Raw genomic sequence first — 22,869 nt, forward strand, 5'->3', positions numbered from 1 at the left:
CTTGTACCCTGACGGCCTGGAATCGAGCTGCGGAAGCACAGGTCTTCACAATGTCTGCAATGAATACGAGTGTTTACCTGTGGCTTACTGTTGACCAGCAGGAGGCACCTGCAGGAAAGCATTCATGAACTGCCTGCAGACATTTGTGTAGATGTATTCCCACTGCTGAGTTCACCTCATGGTCCTTGTTCACCCACAAACAATCAGAAGACCCAAGTCCTAGACAGCTCAAGGGGTAGAGCACGACTGAAGCAAGGCAGATGAGTTTTTCTGGGCCGTTTCATATGCACTCTGGGAAAGAGGAAACTCGCCTGTCTTGGATCCTGACCCCTGAAGGGAAGATAAACCTGGCGTTGCCAGGTGTCATGTGTAAATCAGCTTAACAATGATGTCCCTCGAGTAGAGGAGAGCAGAGAAGAGAGGAGGACGAGGGAGCGAGAAGAGAAGGGAGGAAGCAGGTGGGAGTAGGGAGGTGGAGATTTGAGTTATACTTGGGACCTCACTTGAAACCCCTGATCCACATGTGCCTGAAGTTAGACCTAGCATTTTGTATAACAAAAGGTAAAAATAAGGACATTAGACAAATACATTTCCTCCTTTCTCGAGGAGACTACACACAATATAGTGATGGTTGCCTCCAGGGAGAGGAATTGAGAGGCTGGGAGACAAGGGTGGGGACTGTGTGCCCACTCACACGCTTTAAATTTCGTACCACGCAAATGCTAATCAAGCATAGATACATAATATTACATAAATAATATAGAAACGAAATACAAACTTTCTTCCGCTTTAACCAGTTTGTAGATAATAAAATCCCTTTGAGAGAGGAAACCAGATCTTTAGAGAAAGCAACTTCTTTACCTTCCAAGTTCCCGTCTTAAAGGTGGTTTTTCGTTTGTTTCTGTTGTGGACAGATCAACAAACGGGCAAGCCATCCATTTCTGTGGCGCAAATTTACACAGAGAACAGCCTCGACCCACCGTCATGTTGAGGATTCCAAGGTTTTAGGAATCAACATGTAGTTCCATAAACGTTTTCTGATGGCGTGACTCCCGTCCTGCAGTTACAATTCTGACTGTTTGCAGAGCCCAGAGTTGCCCGAGGCAGTCCGTTTTAGGAAGATTCAGGCCTTGTGCCTGATGGAGGCAGACGCGCCCTGAAGTCCTGGCCTGGAGCGGAACCTTCCAACTCCCAGCGGCTCTTCCAGGACCTGAGCTCCCTCCGTCCAGGGCCCGGGCGCGCCCCTCATCCGCAGCAATCTTGGGGCGTCCTTCTGCCACGCGGGCTCCCTAACCGGCGTGCGACAGCGATGGGACTTCGGGAGTTGGGGCGCGCCGCGGCCCGGGACAGCTCTCCAAGCCCAGAGCGTCGCTAGCACAGTGAATTGGAGAGAATGGAAGGGGTCCGGCCCGGGGATGGGTCGGCCCGGTGACTACATAGCCAGGACAGGCTGCGGACGGAGCGAGAGTCGTCCCCGGAGAAGGGCCACGCCGCGTCTGGTGAAGCGCGGGCGGGAGGGCGCCCACACTCCGGCCCGCGAGCGGCGGCCTTGGGAGGGCCAGGCCAGCCCCGGACCGGGGACCCGTCACTCCGCGGTCAGGCAGGGGACGGGAAAAAACCTCACTTCAAGCGGGGAACGACCGGAGGTCTCGCTTGGGGGATCCCGGGCCAAGGCCGCGACACCGCACTGCGCCGCCAGGGAGCGCCCGGGAGGGGGCCCCAGCCCCAGCCCCGCCTCCTCCCCAGGCGCCCCGCCCTCCCCGCGCGGGCAGCCCGCGCCCGGGGGAGCTCAGAGGCACCGGCCGGCTGGCAACCCCTGCCCCGGCGCAGCGTCCTCGCGCCCCGCCCCTCGCTCCCGCGCCCCGCACGCGCCCCGCCCCGCCCCCGCACGCGCTCCCGCCCCGGGCGCCTCTGATTGGCCCGCAGCTGGGCCAGCGGGTGTCAGCGGCGGCTGCGGCCAAGCGGGCCCTGGCAGCCGGCGGCGCGGGCGCCTCCCTCGCAGCCGCGGCCCCGCGCTCCCGCCTCCAGGCTGCTCCCGGGTTCCCGCTGCGGCTGCGGTTCTGGCGGCCGAGCCCCGCGGCGTTGCAGCTCAGGTCCGCGCGCCGACCCACCCGCCGCGCCCCTGCCTCGCAGCTCGCAGCCTTCTACTCCGCGCGCCGCGCTGCGGCGGCAGGTGCCCCAGGAACCCCGAGGCGCGGTGGCCGGAGCCTGGCCGCCGCCGATGACCCGGGTCACGGACCTGCTCCAGCCTGGCTACCCCGCGTGAGTACCGGCCCCTCCCTTGCCCTGCCCTGCCCTGCCCTCCCCTCCCGCGGCTTTGCGCCATTGCCCCTCTTAGGTTGCGGCAACTTCGAGGGTGGGTGTGTGGCACACCGCGTGCGGGTCCGGACCCAGGGTCCCCGCCAGGCCAGTGCGCCTCTGCGGAGGGGCTTGGGCGGCGGGAGTGAACTTGCGAGGGCGTCGCTGCAGAGTGGGGACCTCGCCTCTCGCCCGCGGCCGGGGCTGGAGCTCGCCTCTGCGTCTCCCCGGCGGCTTTCTGTCCCCGCCGGCCACGTAGCTCTCGGGCTGCGGTTCACCGCGCACCTACTACGCTGCGGGCGCGCCGGCGGGGCGCCTTCAACCGTCGGGTAAGCGTCCGAATCAGCCCCACGCAGCTGACTCGACTCTTTCGGACTCTTAATTTCAGTAAAATGGGATAATCAGGGACTCGTTCAAGGTCACGGCTGGTGCACGGAGTAGGAATCTGACTCGATTGCCTCTGGTCGGGTCCCCGGACTGCCTGGAGAGGGGCGCGCTGTTGCAGGGAAGAAGGTGTGTGTGTGGGGGTGGTCACCTCAGCTTCACCCCAGTCTCTTCCTCATACTCCCTCCCCCCAGCTCCGCCTTATTTGGAGAGGTCAGGAGCGGATCCCCAGGAACCCCGCGGGGGGCCTTGGGGATGGGAACCCCTGGACCTGCGGTATCTGCAGCATCGTCTCCATTACCAGCCAATTTGCTAACGTCTCGGCAGGGTTAGGAGAATTTGCTAGGTGCCTGCTCAGCCTCCTGCCCAGTTAGCCCTGTGCCCTGGGGATACGGTATCCAAGGGACTCGAACCGCACAAGCCAGTCTGGGCCCAGTGACTTCCTAAGAAAAGCTCCTGGCTCCCATCAGCTTTCAGGAAATGCCTTGAGTTTCCGTTCATTTCTGCTCCCTCTCCTCACCCTGATCTGGATGCTTCACCTTTCACAGGGGAGGGTGGCGTGCGGCCTCAGGATGGGTCAGTGGTGTCAGGTGCGGGTCTTTTACTCCAGATCCTTGAGGCAGCTCCTGTGGGGCTGGGGGTGGTTCTCAGAACTGGGCAGGGGAGAGGGTTGCCCCTCCTCTTTGGAGGTTATCAGCCCGTTTCTCCAACTCAGTCTGCCTTGCCCCAACTCAGTGAGCGATGAGATGATTACTTAGTTTTGTGAAGTCTGACAAACATCTTTGAGCCTCAACTTTTAAATCTGTAAAATGGAACAATTCCTGCCTTTTAGTCTCCCCAAGGCAGTTGGGGGTCAGGGGACACGATTAGATGTAAAAGTGGAAGGAAGATGGTCCAGGAGGAACTGAACTATGGGTGGAAGTGGAGGCAATTTAAAGGCATTTTTACAGCAGATTTACAGATCTTAAAAGTCCTTCTCTCCAGGGAAATTCGGTTTGGTGAGGCTTTGGAAATAGGACTTACTCCTTTCCTGGCCATGGCAATTTAAACTAACAGTGGCCTAGGCTGTGCCGGGTCTCCTTTCTCCCTGCCCAGAGGGACCGAGGAGCGTTCATCTGTGGCCTTGGCCTTTCGTGCACTTGATTCACAGACTGAAATACCTCATGGAGAACGGAGCATTTCCCCCCGCCCCCTCCGGTTTAGCCTTCCTGGTTATTATTGTGTTTACTCAGACTTCAGTCACAAAGGCCAGTTACGGACAGAAGACTGGCCAGACCTGGGTGCATTCGTTTTAACATTAGGTCAATGGAGTGTCACAAACTGAGCACACCTGTGGGACCAGCGACCAGATTAAGAGCTAGAATGTTCCCAGTCTTCCCGTTACCCCTACAGGCACTGTCACCCAAGGGTAATCACCACCCCGCTTAGTTTTGTCAGGTGAGTTTTATGTTCATGACTATTATTTTTATTTTATCAGAGTTTCAAAGCAAAAATGAAACTGCTAGATGATTTTCTACCTCCTTTTTTAAATGTGTACAAACCAAAGGTAGCTATACCTAAGCCAGTTCAGACTCTGAAATGCGTGTCCGGCAACACCCAGGTCATTGGTTCTTGGGTGGTGCAACCAGCTGGGTCCCGGATATCACAGCGCCAACGTTGATAAAAAATGGAGGCTGGTTTATTCATAGAGTGCATTTGAAAAATGAAGATCTGAAAGCGTGTGATAATAAAAGATGAATGAATAAAATATGTGAACGAGTTCTCACTTGAAACATAAAAATGGAAATGATTTGAGTTCCTCAAGGTTGGAAATGGGTGAAAATCGCAGAATTTCAAGGCTGTGGCTTGAGAGCTGTTTGTGCTGTCGCCACATGGTGGCGCCACCTTGGCAGGAGAACTGAAATGCCCACCATCCTTTCCCAAGCCCTCTGAGCGCAATCTCCAAAAGTGATTTCCATACACTGTCCTGTTCCCAGTGCCTGGCAGGCCGGCCTCCCCTCTGGTGCCTGCTGAGTTCATGGACAGAACGCTATCCCAGCGTCAGGAGGGTGGCCTGTGGGTTGGGGCCGCTGGAGCCGAGGCACAATTGCCTTCTCTTTAGTCATGCGGAGCTGCAGTATGTCCTTGGAACTTTGAGGAGGGTCAGCTGAGAAGTTGACTGAGGCGTAGTTATGGTGCTTTTGCTGTCATTTCACCCCAGAGTCCCCCACAGGCATGGGAGAAGGCGCTCTCTTTCCTGGAGCTGGCTGCTCTTTTCACAGAGCACTGTCCACGGTGAACTTGCAGAATAAATAGGCCTGGGTTGCAGCCAAACTGCTGCTGGGAGAAATGCCCTATGGCGTCCTCAGCATGGGGGCCACGTTGCCAGGGGAACCCTCAGGGGGTGAGGACGCTGTACCAGGCTGTGGAAACCCAAGAGAACCCAGCCAGTGCCCTTCTCCTGTGTATCGCTTTCCATTTTCCTGTCAGTGTGGCTCAGGTGCTGTTTAGATCAGCGGTTCTCAACCTGGGGGTCGAATGACCCTTTCACAGGGGTCGCCTAAGACCATCGGAAAACACATATATAATTACATATTGTTTTTGTGATTCATCACTATGCTTTAATTATGTTCAATTTGTAACAATGAAATTGGGGGTCACCACAACATGAGGAACTGTATTGAAGGGTCGCGGCATGAGGAAGGTTGAGAACCACTGGCTTAGATGGTTGTATTCATGTCATGGCTGCCATGCCTCTGTTTGCTTAGTGTTGGGTATTTGCCATATGCTAGACACTGTGTAAATATTAATTAAATCTTCACAGTAGGAGGAAGGTGGATTTCCCATTTTATAGATGAAGTAACTGGGCCTTGAAAATAAAGTACTCTTGCCTGGTCACCGTGGCTCAGTGGTTGAGCATCAGCCTATGAACCAGGAGGTTATGGTTCGATTCCCGGTCAGGACACATGGCCGGGTTGTGGGCTGGGGATCGAGAAGGCAGCCGAAGGCATGCAGAAGGCAGCCGATCAATGATTCTCTCTCATCATTGTTGTTTCTCTCTCTCTCTCTCCCTCTCCCTTCCTCTCTGAAATCAATAAAAATATATTTTAAAAAAGAAAGAAAAGAAAGCATTCTTTCTAAGTGTATACTCTATGGGACCTAGAGCCAGGATTGAGGCTGTTCTCTCAGAATTGAGGCAATTCTCCCTAGCTGAATTGTAGGGTGAAAAAGGAGTCTTGCATATTTCTTTAGCCCTCCCTGGCACCTAGCACAGTACTTTACATCTAGTAGCTTCTTAGACTAAGTATGAGGTTGCCACACAGAGAAAATTCTCCGCTGAGCAAGAGGGAAATTCAGACACTGAAGGTTGGGAATTTGGGGTTGAGTCCACACAGCCTGTAACATTGGGACTGTGTGTATGCCCATCATGTGTAGTTTTCTTTCATGTTTAAAGTTTTAGGTACATAGAGGCCTGTCACTTATTTTTGTGATTTGCCTTTTTTCACTCAGTATTGTTTTTGACATGTGTTGATTACATATGTTGATAATTGTAGATGTAATATTTCTTGGATATCCCAGAGATGAAATAATCCCCACTGACGGACAAAACGATGTTTTTACCTTTTGCTATTATAAACAGGATTGCAGGGGTATCCTTGATAAGATTTTGTAGAAACACACATGAGGATGTCTAGGGTGTATGCCTCCAGAAGCTGAATATCTGGGCAGTAGGATACTCTTGCATCAACATCTGTCTGTTATTTCAACCCTGCTAGGTTTTGCAAATTGCCCTCTGAGTTGTGTGCCATTTACCACTCCCACTAGCTCTCTGTTGGAGTTCCTTGGATCCTCATATCCTTGAGTGTGCCTGGCATTAACCAGATGGCCTAATTTTGGTTAATTTGTTAATCAGAAATGTATTTCACTGCTCTTTTACTTTCCATTTCCCTTAGAGTTCTTAAAATGTACATATCTGGGTTTTCAAGTTTTGTTTCCTATGCATTGCTATTTTCTGCTCGGTAATACTTTTAGATCTTTAAACTCATCTGAAATTTATATTTCTGTATAATGTGAGGCAGGGATCTAATTGTTTTTCATATTGAAAACTGTCCCATTATTATTTAATGAATAGTTAATTATTTCTTATTTTGTTGTTGCTATTTCTGTCACATATCATTTCTGTTATATTTTTGGATTTGTTTCTTCACTCTGTTCTTTTTGTGATTCCTGAACTAATACCATTTTCATTTAATTATTAAAGTGTTGTCATAAATCTTCCCCTTTTAGCCTTTTTCTTCAAAATCGTCTTGGCTATTCTTGACCATTTAGACTTTGACATGAATTTTAGGATCTAGCCTAAATATCCCTTCCCATGAAAAATACTGTTACCAAAATTTGACAAAATATCAAGTAAAATTATTTTCTTTTTCTTCAAATATAGTGCTAATCAAACATTTTCACTTCCCATTCTTTACTGTGAAATTTGTTCTCCATTTTACATGGATTCACTTTAAGTGACTCTTCTCTGGTACCAGATACCCTTGAATAATAAGGGCCACATGAATATAATTTTTTAAAGCACAATTAAGATCGTTTTTATTAAAAAACATAATAGTATTAATGTCAGTAATTATTCTTTGTCATTATTTTTATCTTCCTAATAATGTATTTCGTTTACCATAATTTAGTCAACAAAATCATTGTTTAAAAAATTTTTTTTTTATTGATTTCAGAGAGGAAAGAAGAGGGAGAGAGAGAGATAGAAACATCAATAATGAGAGAGAATCATTGATTGGCTGCCTCCTGCATGCCCAACACTGGGGATGGAGCCCACACATGTGGCCTGACTGGGAATGGAACTGTGAACTCCTGGTTCATGGGTCAACACTCAACCACTGAGCCACATCAGCTGGGTAACAAAATCATTCTTTTTTAACATTAAGCGGTTATTCTTTATTGTAACTCCATCTTTTTTTTTTCTTCTAATTAAATCTTTATTGTTCAGATTATTACATTTGTTCCTCTTTTTTCCCCCCATAACTCCCTTCCTCCCAGTTCCCGCCCCACCCTCCGCCCTCACTCCCCACCCACTGTCCTCATCCATAGGTGCACGATTTTTGTCCAGTCTCTTCCCCCATCACCCACCCCTTTCCCCCCCAAGTATAGCCAGTCCATTCCCTTTCTATGTCCCTGATTCTATTATGATCACCAGATTATTTGTTCACTTGATTCTTAGATTCACTTGTTGATAGATGCATGTTTGTTGTTCATAATTTGTATCTTTACCTTTTTCTTCCTCTTCCTCTTCTTAAAGGATACCTTTCAGCATTTCATATAATCCTGGTTTGGTGGTGATGAACTCCTTTAGCTTTTCCTTATCTGTGAAGCTCTTTATCTGACCTTCAGTTCTGAATGATAGCTTTGCTGGATAAAGTAATCTTGGTTGTAGGTTCTTGGTATTCATCACTTTGAATATTTCTTGCCACTCCCTTCTGGCCTGCAAAGTTTCTGTTGAGAAATCAGCTGACAGTCGTATGGGTATTCCCTTGTAGGTAACTGAGTTTCTTTCTCTTGCTGCTTTTAAGATTCTCTCTTTATCTTTTGCTCTTGGCATTTTAATTATGATGTGTCTTGGTGTGGTCCTCTTTGGATTCCTTTTGTTTGGGGTTCTCTGCGCTTCCTGGACCTGTAAGTCTATTTCTTTCACCAGGTGGGGGAAGTTTTCTGTCATTATTTCTTCAAAAAGGTTTTCAATATCTTGCTCTCTCTCATCTTCTGGCACCCCTATAATTCTGATGTTGGTACGCTTGAAGCTGTCCCAGAGGCTCCTTACACTATCTTCGTATTTTCGGATTCTTTTTTCATTTTGCTTTTCCAGTTGGGTGTTTTTTGCTTCTTCGCATTTCGAATCTTTGACTTGATTCTTGCGATCCTCTGGTCTGCTGTTGGGAGTCTGTATAATATTCTTTATTTCAGTCAGTGTATGCTTAATTTCTAGTTGGTTCTTTATCACAACATCGAGGGTCTCATTAGATTTCTTGATGATCTCACTACATTTATCGGCGGTCTCACCAGTCTTTTCGAGGGCCTTACTAAGTTTATCGGCAGCTTCTAGACAGTTCTTCAGAGACCTTTAAAAGTGTGGTTTTGAGCTCTATATCTTCCATTTCTGACATTTGCGTCCTGTTTCTTTGTCTCTGCATTTTTTTATCTTTTCTTGGTGCACCCCCTAGTGGTCTTTGTGCGCAGTCTTGTTGTAGTTAAGCCTTGATTGTTGTTGGCAATACCAGGGGTGATTTGACCTCCAGGCTAACTGGCTATGTGTAACTCCATCTTTATACTCATCTTTATTTTCTTAGGATGAATTAGTTTGTCAAAATTTGTTTACTTTTTAAAAAATCTTCGATCTATCTTGCAGAATAATCTTCCCAGAGAGTTTATACATTTGCTTTGTTGTTGGTAGTGTCTGGATGTGCCAGATCCCCATGCCTGCCAACAATAAGTATAATCCAGCAACATTGCCAATTTCACAGGCCAAGGAAAAAACCCAGAATCTTGTTTTTCACTTTGCTTTTTTCCCTCTAGTGAGACAGAACATAGCTTCGTGCTTACTGTGGACTTCAGTATAGAGTTTTCGAATATAGAGTTTTCCTTGAGGGTTGTTTCTTTTACCTTCTGTACATCATCACTTGGTGGTTTTGAGAGAACTATCAGGTTGTTTTACACAGATTACGTTCAGATGTTAACTGTTAAATATCATCCCATCATGTGAAAATACCGTATTTTATTCATCTGTTCCCCCATGATGGACATTTGATGGCTTCTCTATTTTTTTTTTTTTTTTAGATATTATATTGATGTGTGCAGCAAACACCTTTGAACTACATTTAGGCACATGCAAAAGAAATTCTTGAGGACATATGCCCAGAAGTGGAATTGCAGGGTCATAGTTTATGTTGTTTTAACTGCACCCTTGTTTAAAGCCTCTTAGAAATTCGCCAGTCGGTTTTCCAGCTCCTCCATCCAGGGAATGTCAGGTGCCTCTCCCAGGACTGTGGATCTTGCCGCCTGGTGCCTGAGGGCCAGAGATGCCCCACCGGCCCATTGTGGTCCCAGCCCTGAATCCTTCCTTCCCCCGAATCCAGGCTCTCAGGTGCCTGCTGCTTGCTCTTCCCACTCCCACCAGCTTCACTTTCTGCCCCAGTTACCCTTCCCTCAGACTGCTGCTGCTGGTGGATGGCGGCGTCATGTTGACTTTTTCCCTTCTCTTCTGTACATAATCCAAAAGCAACGAGGAGAATGAGAAACAAAACACCAAACACACTTTTTTTTTTTTTTTGGTAAGAAAACATTTATTGGGTAAATTGCAGAGGTATAAAAAGGAATTCCTAGAAGAAAGGGGTTTAGGAAACAAGTTATGGAGGTAAAGGAGTTGGGGAAGCTAATGGTAACGTGCCCCGGGGGAAGCACATGGGGAAAGGGAAAGGCAGGGCATGACCCCGAGAAGGAGGGCACGCTGGGTCCTCCCTCCGAAGGGTTTTAAGGGCTGAGATTTAAGGGGAGGCCCCAGGGAAAGATCTTAATAGCATATTCAGCAGCTTTCCAATGTGTCCATTCAGGGTCGTGGTCTCCACTGATGGATTGGCCGGCACCAGGGCACAGGGGCATTATTCCATGCAGCTGGTCCTGAGGTCAGCCATGGCTGGTTTTGCTGCTTTTCTGGGCCTGGAGCTGGAATATACCTGCGGCCTAGATGTTATCTCTAGGGAGGAAAGGTCAGGGGGTCCAAACCACATGCCCAGCCATACACTAGGGGAGGAAAAGTCACCCTGGGGTGAGTCCCACCCTGCAGTTGATTGCCTTTGGCTAGGCACCTGGGGCTTTCTGCCCTGGTGACTTCTGTACCTGCCCATTGCTCTTGCTGTGCTCGTGGCTGTCTTCAGCATTCCCCCTCAATGATTTTGGCTCTGAAACATTTCAGAGAAAAGGGGCGCAGGGTCTCTTCTGCAGCTGCGTCCTGCTGAAAGGTGGCACTGCTTTTCTTCAGAGCCAAGAGGATCTTACTCTCTGTCAGAGGGACATGAGGCCTGGGCACGGAAGGAGGTGGCGATGGTGTCCTGAGGTGGTATTCCCTGACTACGAGTAGGGCTTGTTACCCGGTGGAGACAAACTGTGTTATAATCTTAGTTATTATTGGGGAGTAGTAGAAAAAATGCCTGGGCATAAGGGATTTCTGACCGTTTGCAATCGGTCACTTGCAGAAAAGACCCAATTGAAGGATGGTATTGTGATTAATGCTCCTGTTTAGAGGCCATGACTCCCTATCAAAGAACTTATATTGTGGCAGACTGAATTGCAATAGAATTAGTCTTTTGTTTTAATGTCTGCAGGTCAAATGGCACCCAGTTAGCCAAGATACAGTCCAAGGGATTTCCATCAGTTACAGTTTGTTGATTCCCCATATGGAAGGAAGAAAAGGGTCGGCAAACTGCGGCTCGGCAAACCGCGGCTCGCGAGCCACATGCGGCTCTTTGGCCCCTTCAGTGTGGCTTTTCTGTGCACGGGCCACGAAGTTTCAATCGCACTGTATGTGTGCGCCCGCATGTGGTATTTTGTGGAAGAGCCACACTGAAGAGGCCAAAGAGCCGCATGTGGCTCACGAGCTGCGGTTTGCCGACCACGGGGTTAGGAATTAGAGAGCCCAGCATCCTGGGGTCAATTCCAGAGCCTGGGGTCCCAGTGCTCAAGGACTAGCATCTGACTTCTCAGCCATCTAGCGGGGATAAGACGGGAGGGCACAATGTGGTCTGACCATAATCTCAGAGGAGGGGGAGTGAAACCTTACTGGGTGATGGGTGCCTCCAAAGACCTGGTTGAGGTGGGATATGCCTGGGAATCTGGGAGCAGGCAAGTCCCTTGACCAGGACAAAGGAGCAGGAAAGAAAAATAGAGATAATGTGTCCAGGAGTAAAGGGGTTGTATAGATAGAAGGGTTTTGCAAAAGCCAGAACAACAAGAATTATGACAGATGGTCTAGTGGAAGGAAAAGAACATTTTAATTCTCGTAATTTTAAGTAAAAGGACGAGAGAAAAATGAAACATTACTTTGGAGATTTGTAACAAAATATTTAAGAACATTAGATTAGAGTCTATTGAAACAACACCCCCCTCATCACCCTCATTGTTATTAAGAGCCAAATTAAGACCAATTTATTTACTGCATTAAGTCTAGTTTCAATCTGATGTTTTGCATGAACACAATAAGAATAGCAATTAATTGTATGGGCTCTTTTAAAATCTGCTTTGGCCGAAACCGGTTTGGCTCAGTGGATAGAGCGTCGGCCTGTGGACTGAAAGGTCCCAGGTTTGATTCCGGTCAAGGGCATGTACCTGGGTTGCGGGCACATCCCCAGTGGGAGATGTGCAGGAGGCAGCTGATCGATGTTTCTCTCTCATCGATGTTTCTAACTCTCTATCTCTCTCCTTTCCTCTCTGTAAAAAATCAATAAAATATATTAAAAAAATAATAATAAAATAAAATAAAATCTGCTTTGCTGCCAGGATGGCATAGCTCAGTGGTTGAGCATTGACCTATAAACCAGGAAGTCACAGTTCAATACCTTAAGAGTTCTGTAATCTTATCTGTAGAATTCTGTAGCACACCTTAACTATCCTGGAAGTAGCTAATGTTAATTAAAGTATGTGTTTCTGCACCTCCCGCTGATTGGAGATGTATTGCTGAGCCTGCCATGGATGAGGCTACTGTGAAAAATCATTAAACCATTTCCCTCCTGCCATGGTACTGAATTGGAGATTTCTTTTTTATTGCCTAGCACAACTTCACTCTCTTCTTTTTTATCTATTCAGTAAGATATTATCTAGGATCAGATCTCTAAAATGTTGTTGCTTATATATCTTTGAATATAGCCACAGTTTGAAAGGCCTAGCTGGGCACAGTATCTTATTGTAAGCTCTTCTATTTGAAATGATTTTCCTTTTGAGAATGTATACTCCAGTCTAGTTCAAACATTTATTTCAACTTTCACTATATTGAGGTTTCATAGAAAGAAAGAAAGAAAGAAAGAAAGAAAGAAAGAAAGAAAGAAAGAAAGAAAGAAAGACTTATTTATTGCATTTGGACCTTGAGTCATTGAAGAAACCACAGCATGAAAAAGGGTCAGATCAGAGAGGTGTTTTGAAAATCATCTGGTCCAGTGGTAGAAAACTGATCATTTCATCAGGTGACTTGGAACACTGGTGAGACTAGTGGACTCCATGAACATGAGTCCCTGGCGAAACTTTTTTTGCTGTGAAATTAGTGCCTTGGTCAGTCACAACACAGTAGGGGAGACCATGACAGGGAATCAACTATTCTGTAAGTGATGGATAAAGGTGCAGGCAGGAGCTTACAGGCACCAGGCAAATCTACATGTGTCTATTCCAGGGAGGAATCATTACCCCCTCCATGACAAAAGGGTCTAGTATAATCACTCTGCCACCAGGTGCTGCACTGGTTTCCTCCCCCACATCCACTAGGCACCTGCTTTCAAGCGGAAATGGCATAGAAGTCAGGCTCACGCAGCACGGGCAGATGACGCACACTGCTCTGTCTCCTGTGTCTGTTGCTTTGTCTCCTCCCCACCAGTCCACACCTCTGTCCTCATAGGAAGTTCCTGATGACCAAACAATGTAAGAGGGAAAAAATCACAGTCCTGATTTGTGGATGATTCTCCGAGATATCATTAATGCCAACCAGAAGCGGACAACTGTAGCATTACAGCCTCCTTCAGGGCTGGCTGAAGGATAGTAGTGAGGGGTAATCCTTCTGGTAGGCAGGATTCAAGCAGTATATTGAGTTCCATGTTGTCTGGACTTAGAGAAGTCTGGAGGAGTGGACCTCCATCCATTCATGGGCAGTAGCTGAAAGGACGGCAGGGTGGGAAAGAACAGGATTGGGAGGTCAGTGATGAGGAGGTCTGGGAAAGCGGATTGCGGATGAGGGACCGCTCAGAGGAGCATGGCTGATATGTGAATATCTGTGTGGACGTTCTCAATAATCAGGTAAACAAGATGGCACCTGGAGTGGGGGTGGTGGGTCAGGCAGCCTGTTCCCCGGTTCTTATTCACTGACCTCTTGACCAGAATGGCCATGGCAGCAGGGCCCAACCACATGGTTGCAGATGGGTCCACCCTCACAGACTTCCTCTCTGCAGGCCTACTCTATTACCATGGGGGCGGGGGGTGCCTATCTTCCCAATAGCAGAGACAGGGAGCAGGCAAAGAGAGCAGGAGTTTGTGGCCTCGCCCTCTTCTTGGAGTAGGATAGCAAGTGGTGTGAGTGTGTGCCTCACAGTGCAGGGTAGAACATTCAACAGAAGGGACAGGGGGCCTCGGGACGTGGCAGGGAGGAAGCTGCAGTCTTGTCTAGGAAACCCTGTGTAGCCACATCCACTGTGGCCCAGGAATGACGTGGGGCACTGGTTGGGGGAGCTGTCTATCAAATTGGGCCCCACAGCCCGTGCATGGAAGGCAGGGAGCTGGGGATCCCCATGTGTCCTGGTGAGAGAATGTTGGACAGCTGGGTGGACAGCTGGAGCTGCTGAAGCCTGGGGTCCAGGAGGGAAGGCTGACGAGAACAAGGGCCGTGGTGATGAGAGTTCTCAGTGGGGTCACGGTCAACAGCCAGGTGTGCCATTCCTGACAAACGATAAAGAAAGAGGGTAGATACGGTCCAGGCACCAGATCGGCCTCTGGTGGCAGAGCCCAGCCTAGAAGGGCTCCGTGTATACTGGTCACGCGTGCATTCTTTGCCGCGAGAGCAGTAAAGCCTGCCTGTGGTGCCAGATGCCATCTTGGGAAGGAGGAGGGAGAGGGAAGGAGCCGCCCGTTGGAGAGTTGAACTTTGAACTTTCTGACCATTTTCCAGGAGGAAGGGGTTTTAATCAGAGAGTAAATAGGCAGGGTTGAGTCCCTCTTCTCTGCTTTCTTTTCTTCTTAGAACTCTCACATGAACCATGTAGTGGCTCCCACTCACCTGCCTCTGTCCTTGCTCACCTCGCCATCTTCCCCACCACTACCCGAGTGACCCCAGGAAAGCACAGATGCTGGGCCTCCGTTGCTCCCTTGTGTAGGACCCTGCAGTGGCTCCCAGGGCCCTCAGCTGAAGTCCAAGTTCTGGAACTCGGCTTCCTAACCTCCCTCCACAACCCAGCAGCAGATGTACAGTGATAAGTACATCTCTGAGGGATGCCTCTGTCTTCAGTCTTCCCTCAGCCTGGACACCTAGCCGATCTTGCCCCTCGTTAGGGCCCTGGCCTGGGCATCACCACTCCTGGGAAGCTCCCCATCTCTCCTCGGTGCAGTGGCTCACAGCGCATTCCTCAGGTCGCCCTCGCCACACCGCCTGACTGTCCTTTATTGCAAGCTGGCCCAGCCTCTACTCAGTGAAGGTATGCAGGACTCGGAGAGGTTTGTGGACTACAACCCAGGCTCTGCAGCTGTTATTTGCTTACGCTGTCATTGTGATGTTTACATATGAATTGATACTTCTAAGTGAGGACCTGATAATGATTTGCTCTTTTTGGAAGGTAAATATTCACCCTTTTCACCTACTCTTAGTTTTCTTAGTTCCTTTCTTTTGAGGACAAATGCAACAGTAAATGTTAGCCTACCGTGTTTGATCACAAATTCAGAATTGATGAAGTCTGAATTAGTGAGTTTTAATGTATATTTTTTTCATAGTCTTATGAGCTCCACTGTAATTATGTGGTCTAGTTTCAAATACAGCCAGCTGCCAACTCTTATCTTGATGCACTTTTATTACAGACAGGAGAAATGTACCAGACTTTTATACAGCGAAGGGAGCAAAAAGCATCATTATCCAGGTGAAACTGAAGAGCACCTTCTCAGTAGGCTGAAGAATTATTTTTATCGGGCGTTCATTAGGCTGTCCTCTGTGCTGGAGAGCAACGTGAAATTACCCAAAGGATGGGAAGCTGACAGGGAGACATCACAGGGTTTCCACTGTATTCAGAGCCTCAGAAACCGAATGGAGACGTAGGGGATTGAAGGCATGGTTCTAATTCAAGATGGCAGAGAAATGCACTGAGCTCTAGAACAGATCCTGGGCTTTTGTTTCTTATAAGTACCGTCATTGCAGAGAAAGCCAGAAAACGTAATCAAGGTTTATAAAGCAGGTCATTTATTTGCCAATAATGTGTAATGTGTGTATATGTCTGTATTCATTAGAGTTCTCCAGAAAAACAGGACCAATAGGATGTGTGTGGTGTATACATATCTGTGTATAAAATAAAGGTATTTATTATAAGGAATTGACTTACATGATTATGTAGGCTGACAGATCCCAAGACCTGCAGCTGGAGAACCAGGAAGAGCTGATGTTTCCGTTTGAGTCCAGAGACGGGGGATAGTCCTTGTCCAATTAGAACACATTAGACAGAAAGAATTCTCTCTTATTTGGGGGAGGGTCAGCCTTTTTGTTGTCTTCAGGCCTTCAACTGGTTGGATGAGGCCCACCCCCATTAAGGAGAGCAATCTGCTTTATTCAGTCTACCAATTCATATAGTCATCTCATCCAGACACACACAGAATAATGTTTGGCCAAATATCTGGGCATCCGTTGGCACAGTCATGTTGATACATAATGTTAACCATCACAGTGTCTGTGAGTGATTGCACAGTCCAGAGTTTCTGTAGTGATTGCAGTTCCTCATGCTCCGTGCACAGCGACAGTAGTGAAGGCCTTCTGTGAATTCCCAGGCAAGCCTGGGTGTGTTGGGGGTGAAGAGAAAGTCTGTCATGCTTCGTAGCTTTCTGTTTAGACCATAGCTTCTTAACCTTTGCACTATTGACATTTTGGGTCAGATAATTCTTTGTTGTGCATCACAGGACATTTAGCAGCAACCCCTGACCTCTACCCACTAGATGCCAGTAGCATGTACCTAGTTGTGACAACTATAAACTTTTCCAGACATCGCTGCATGTCCCCCGTGGGAGGCAATATAGCCCTTGGTTGAGAACCAGTCTCTGGGCCATCCCCTAACTCCCTTTATTACTTTGCGCTTAGGGTGTGTTTGGGTGCCATCTACTACCATTTGAAATCATCTCCCAAGACCTGCTGCCACCAGTCCCTGCCAGCAGAGACCACCTGAGCATCTCCTCCACCTTTACCATCCTTCTGAGGAAGTTTACATCATGGTCTAGTTAATAGGTAGGAAATGCAATCAAATCTTATATGGAAGGCGATAATAAGATCTCTCAGCCAATTTTCAACTTCCAGAACTGTTCTCATTTACCAGAAATAAAATCATAATGTGACTCCTGTTTAATGGGGGAGGAAGTTTGGCCTAAAGTTGCACGAGCTTGTAGCCTCCATTATGTATCTTCAAGTTACCTGATTCTTTCTTATGCCAATACAGATATTCTGTTGAGTCTTTCTAGTGATTTTTCATTTTAGTTATTGCACTTTTAAACTCTAGTATTTCTACTTGGTTCTTTTTTTGTAATTTCTGTTTCATTATTGATATTCCTGAATAAAACCATTCTTGTACCTTCCCTTAATTCTTTAGACATGGTTTCCTTTAGTATTTTGACCATATTTATAAATAGCCAATTTATAAATAAGTAAGTTAAGTAAGTCTACTACATGGTCTTTCTCAGGGACAGTTTCTGTTGACCACTTTTATTCCCAGGTGTGAGTCATTTTTTCAGTTTCTTTACATATAATAGTGTTTTTTTTTTGTTATTGAAAACGACATTTCAAATAATATAATGTGGTAACTCTGAAAGTCAGATCTCACCTTCTCCTGGGTTGTTTTTGTTTGTTTATTGACTTTTCTGGATTAATTATGTAAGTTCATTATTCTTTGTCATGTGTGGCCACTGAAGTTCTAGTTGGTTAGCTTAGTGGTCAGCTGATTGGACATAGATTTCTTTAATCCCCCGAATAAGTAAGTCTCCCAGCCTTTGCCAGAGGGACTCTGTGTTTGTGTTGGAGTATGTTTGCAATGCTCTGGCAGTCAATTTACACATCTGTCTTAGCCTTTCCTTCTTATTTGCTCAGTGCCTGGAGGTTCATCTACACACAAGAGATTAGAGTCTTTTTAGCTCTTTCCTGAGCATACCAGATGCACAGCTCTGTCTAGGCACACAGCCCTGTACATGCATGTGGTCTTGTAGGTTCCCAAGAATATACTGGAGCTTTTTAAAGCTTCCTATGGACATCTTATTCCCCAGGATTTCCTTTGAAATCTTTTGATCAACATCTTGTTATCTCCATCTAGTAATTCTTTCTGTTGCCTTTTCTGGGCCCCATTCTGTTCTTTGCACTCCCAACTTGTTGATCCCTGTGCACTTCCCAGATTGACATGGCTCATGGCTCATGGCTCATGGCTCACTCTCTATTTGAGATCATTTATTGACTTGCAAGTCTCCCTTTCTAAATTATGATGCTCATGGAGAACGGTGGTCAATATTTTTTCCTTTTATATATGAAGATGTGTAATACACTTCCAGATGTTTGTAAAACAAATGAATATTTATGGACTCTGTAACATAAGGAAAATTCCTTGTTTATATGATGTGTGGCATTTACTATGTTGCATTTAAGGTTCTCATTTGGCACTTAGGATAGTAATTCTTTTTGGATGAACCTTTCTTTGCAACTTCCACCTATCAGGCTTGCATTTGATGTGCAGGAGTTATTTATATTCTTGACATGCGCTGAGTATCCTCTAGTCTTGGTGCTGGTTTGACAAAGCTGCTGGCTCTGAGTTCAGTGGAGCTGACCTTTTCAAACCAAGCCATATCTGTTATTAAAAAGCTTGAAAATCATTTACTGGGAAGTAAAGACTTGTTTATTGGGACATTAAACAAATCTGCTTCACATTCCTTAGTGTAAGCCCACCAAGTGGATATGATATGAAACTGACCTTTGTTTTTAGAAGTAAAGATGATATTTATATTATCTAAGATGTGGGTTAGAATCAGCGGCCACCAACCATTCAGACCTCGTGGACCACTGATTGGCGAACGCTGGGTTAGATAATGTGTGAGCCTTTTAGGTAGATTGGAATAAATGATGATGCTGGGGGCTAGCAGCATGGGATGTGCCAAAGCAGAGGGGTGGGCAATAGAAAATGGGGGCACCTAGACTGGTCAGGGAAGCCTTTCTAGAGTAGAGATGGACCCTGATTTGGGGAAACTGTGTAAGTGACATGACTAGAAGGGAGACCTACAGCATACAGTTCTTGGGGGGACTGCAGGTGATTTTGCATAACTGGGTATAGCCACGCCCAGGGGGCACTGCTGGAGAGCTAACCCCTATCACTCAGATAGGCAGGGCTTAGGATCTCAAGCCAGGAAGTATTATCTTTTCCTGTTCCCAGAAATCCTCTTTAGCAAAGTTCAGTTCTTTCTGCTACCTTTACTTTGTCCTGAAAGAGGAAGGAAAGGGACACCTGGCACAGACTGAATAACGTGCAGGGATATGGATGCCAGGAAGGGTTGGATCAGGTTGCATCAGGCATCATAATTCCTTTCTAAGTTAATAGCTGACATGGCACAGAATTCTCAAATGACGCGGATAAGACTGATGTTTTCATTTAGCCCGAGCTAAGCCCGAGTTTCACGAGAGATGTTTCCTCCTGGCTGTAGGACTGCTGTAAGGTTGGTAAAGCTTTTTGTTATAGTTTTTAATTTCCTCTCCATTTTTAGAAATACGAATTTAAAAGGGTATTCTAACCAGTATTCATGTCTTTTTTCTAAATCCTATAAATGAAGGAAGACAAAAGAAACTAAAATGCAAATTCTAAGTAGTTGAAAAAAACCAGTGTTTTTCATCTGCCTTACTCCTAGTTAACATGCATATTTTCCACTGAAAATTCCAAATTCCAGCTTTTATTTATAAGCTTATTTTCCACAGAAACCTGTATGAGCTCCTTGAGCAATAGGGGAATGTGATAACAGGCGTTTCTGTGGGTCTCAGCAGAAGCTGATACGGTAATTGGGTGATATACTGACGGATAGGTCTTTTAGTGTGAAATGAACAATGTCATGTCTTCGGGTTTTCTGATCTTGATTCCTGCCAAAGAAATGATAACGCTGATATTCTAGCTGAGGATTTTATTCTCTCCAGCCTCCTTTCTTGTGTAGGTGGGCTGTCAGACCTGCTGGAGATTTACTGGGATTTAAGGACATGCCCTGGGGACCTCCAAGTGCTCTGTAGCTACCAACTGCGCTGGAAGCCAGTGAGAGTTCATCTAATCCAAGAAGCCGATAACTTTGGGAAAGGCAGAATGTACGCTGAGAAGCCCCATGGAGGGAAATTCTAGGGCGTATGCTTGAATATGTGCCAATTATGTTAGATCCTGTGGGTTAGCCAAAGGCTTCAAGTGTATAAAACTGTTTGCAAGTTGGAATGTCAGTCACTTTAATTTTTTTTAAAATGTGGGTTTGTGATTCAAGTTCAAATTTGAAAACAGCATGGACTTTGGACTGTTCTTTAAAAAGTGTTTCATACACATGGGGGGAAAGATTTGGTCATTGCGATTGCTTCTTCTAGTGACCCTCTGAGCAGCAGGGTAGGATGGTGAACAGGTTAGGAACATAGATTCGGGAGTCAAGGACCATTTGCTAGTGAGTTAAAGTAACGGAAATGATAAAAAGAGCGAAAAGCAAAGTGGAAAATTTATGGCAGAGATAAAAGGGTATTTGGTGGCATTCTCAGGCAGCGTTGCAGCAGGCCACCAAGATCAGCAAGCTGAATGTTAATAGCATTCCCGGGAGAGTGACTCTGACATTTAGTATTGGTCCAATCAGCTGTGCCCAGTGGTGTAACCACATCTGCTCTGGGAAACACCCTTGAAGGGGAAGGGATGAAGGTTAGTGAGCACCCCTTGCTCCAAAGAAAAGTCACAGTGAAAGCATATTTCATATGTGTGTGTGTTTTCTTCCCAGGCCAAGTGCCTTCCTCCCCCCGCCCCCAACCCCATACCAAGTACCTTAAGTAGGTAGGAGAGTCCCAATATTCAGATTCCTTTGTAGGAAGAAGACATTTCTCTTCAGATCTAGCCATGGCCAAAGAGGGAAGCCTCAGAAGTATTTATCCTATATCACTTTTAGGATTTCGAATGTTCCAAGTTAATCTTTTTACTCTTTTCTCTACATTAGGTGCATCATCATCACCATCACCATCACCATCACCAACACACACATACACACACACACACACACACTGGATCTGTAAATATCCCATCCAGTCTTTTGTCCTTGATCTTTCTGTTCTAGGTACCTTTCCAGAAAGTCTCTTGTGTAGACATTGACCTTTCATGATGAACCTTCATATATGGATTTAATATTCTTGGAATTCCGGCTTTTGTTCATTTGCAAGGTTTGTGTTAACCAGTATCCTGAAAAAGTGTCCATATCCTCCCTCATGTTAGTTATTCTAGTCAGGAATAGTGTGGACCGTTCTACCTTTGTTTTGGTCTTCTAACTTTAAAGTTCTATACATTTGGTTTCATTTTTGAAGTCATCATCTTCTAAACGTCATCTAGCTCGGTAGCTTGTGATAATCACATTAAAACACAACTAAATCAGTTCAGTAATCATATTAGCGTAACTGCTGGGGTTTGTCATCATGGGATGGACTTACTGCAGTATTTCCCAGATGTAGTCATTTTTTTGGATGTGAAGTGGTAGCTGTTATCAAGGAACGAGGTATCTGAAGAGAAATTCATTTGGGAAATGCAGGGTTCAACAAAATCAAACTGGTTCTTCAGTGACAGACGTCTCAAAGGCTCTGATAAGCTTCTATGCATATTGTGCGTCCCCAAGAGAGCAATCCAGTTGGCAGCATTCCTCAAATTCATTCAATTGCGGAGCTCCCCTTTCTCAGACCGCTTGTGGGAGCAGTAACCTGAGAAGCACACATTAGGGACATGGAGATATAATTAAATCTTGACGTTGTATTAATTTTCTCATTAATTGCTTTTAAAATGTATTCTCTCTGCTGCCATCTTCGTTGGGTATACACCGGAGCCATCCAGAGGCAGGCGCACTGGCGTGGAAGTCAGGAGCGTCTGAACCTGTGTGTTTGTCTGGAAAATCACTCCTCCTCCTGGGCTTGCAGTCTGTCCTCTTTCCATGAAAAAAAATCACACCCAAGTGACCTCTGACTCACGGGCATTAAGGCTCCTCCAGCTCTGAAGATGCTTTCTCTTGTCGCTCAGGGAATCTAATTGTGTTTATTTCAGAAAAGGGAAGAAGCTTTCACCATTTCCCCCAAAAAAGATTTTCTCGTTGCTCTCTGACTTGTCCATTTAGAGCCACTGTATGTATTTTTTTACAGAAACCATTTCTCTCTCTTGGGCACAGGTTCTTCTTCTTAGATTTGATATGATCAAAGCTGCCACTTCAGTCTTACTAACTGGGAGTCTCAGAATCTCATTTAGAGTTCTCAGAAGCCAAACACCAGTGAAGTAAAGTGAAGGAGACAGACGTGCCACCTTCTGAGAAACTCCAAAGTGCCATTATTACCGTTAACAGAGTGTTTTAAAGGAAGAACTCAGCCTGCATTTTCACGGTGCCCTCTCATCTGTTCTTCCTAACCTTCCGAGACTACAAGATGGTAATTTATGAAGCTTCCCTCTTACCTTTGCAGCCCATGGTGGAGTCTGACTTCTAAGGACCAGTAGGTGCCCTAGGTTCTCTCCCTGTCCCCACCTCCCCCTCCCCCACCCCCCACATCACTTGGGCAAAGTGGACCGAAGATTTGCTTTTGACAAATAGCATTAATTAAAAATTTTTAATAGTTGAAATTTTTGTTGTGATTTGTTGGTTAAATCTTGAGATTAGTTTGCATCATACAGTCATGAGGTTTTTAATTACTTAACAAAAGACTTTTAAGGACTGAGACTGTTCTGTCCTTTATGACTATTGCCATTATTTGGAGATTATAATGGCAGATCACCTTCGTCTGATTAGCAGCCAAATACTGGGATCTCCTGTTCTTAGCTCTCACACGCTAGAAAGAGAGGGCAGGGAACTGTGCACCTCAAATTTGACAATCTTGGAGTGAATTTGTGGCCCCAGAGCCAGACCGAGGCACTGTCAGACCCTGCCTGTCGTTTGTCATTTATTTTAGTAAAAAATATAACTATGAGCCTGCATTTTCTCATATGTAAGAGG

The 22,869-nt window shown here is 46.3% G+C and overlaps 1 protein-coding gene across 3 annotated transcripts in view; it reads left to right on the forward strand.

Moving 5' to 3' along the window:
- The first annotated feature begins 1,920 nt into the window (after positions 1-1,920).
- Positions 1,921-22,869, forward strand: part of LOC118668365 (myosin VIIA and Rab interacting protein) — a 168,588-nt gene continuing 147,639 nt past the window's right edge. The window contains exons 1-3 of one of the 3 annotated variants that reach the window (XM_036333238.1): positions 1,921-2,262; positions 16,748-16,891; positions 22,057-22,309. The gene's annotated coding sequence lies outside the window, so the exon portion shown is untranslated. The remainder of the gene's footprint in view (positions 2,263-16,747; positions 16,892-22,056; positions 22,310-22,869) is intronic. The other 2 variants (XM_036333237.1, XM_036333239.1) reach the window with 2 other exon arrangements.

Source organism: Myotis myotis, unplaced genomic scaffold, assembly GCF_014108235.1.
Source record: "Myotis myotis isolate mMyoMyo1 unplaced genomic scaffold, mMyoMyo1.p scaffold_m19_p_13, whole genome shotgun sequence".
Classification (NCBI taxonomy): domain Eukaryota; kingdom Metazoa; phylum Chordata; class Mammalia; order Chiroptera; family Vespertilionidae; genus Myotis; species Myotis myotis.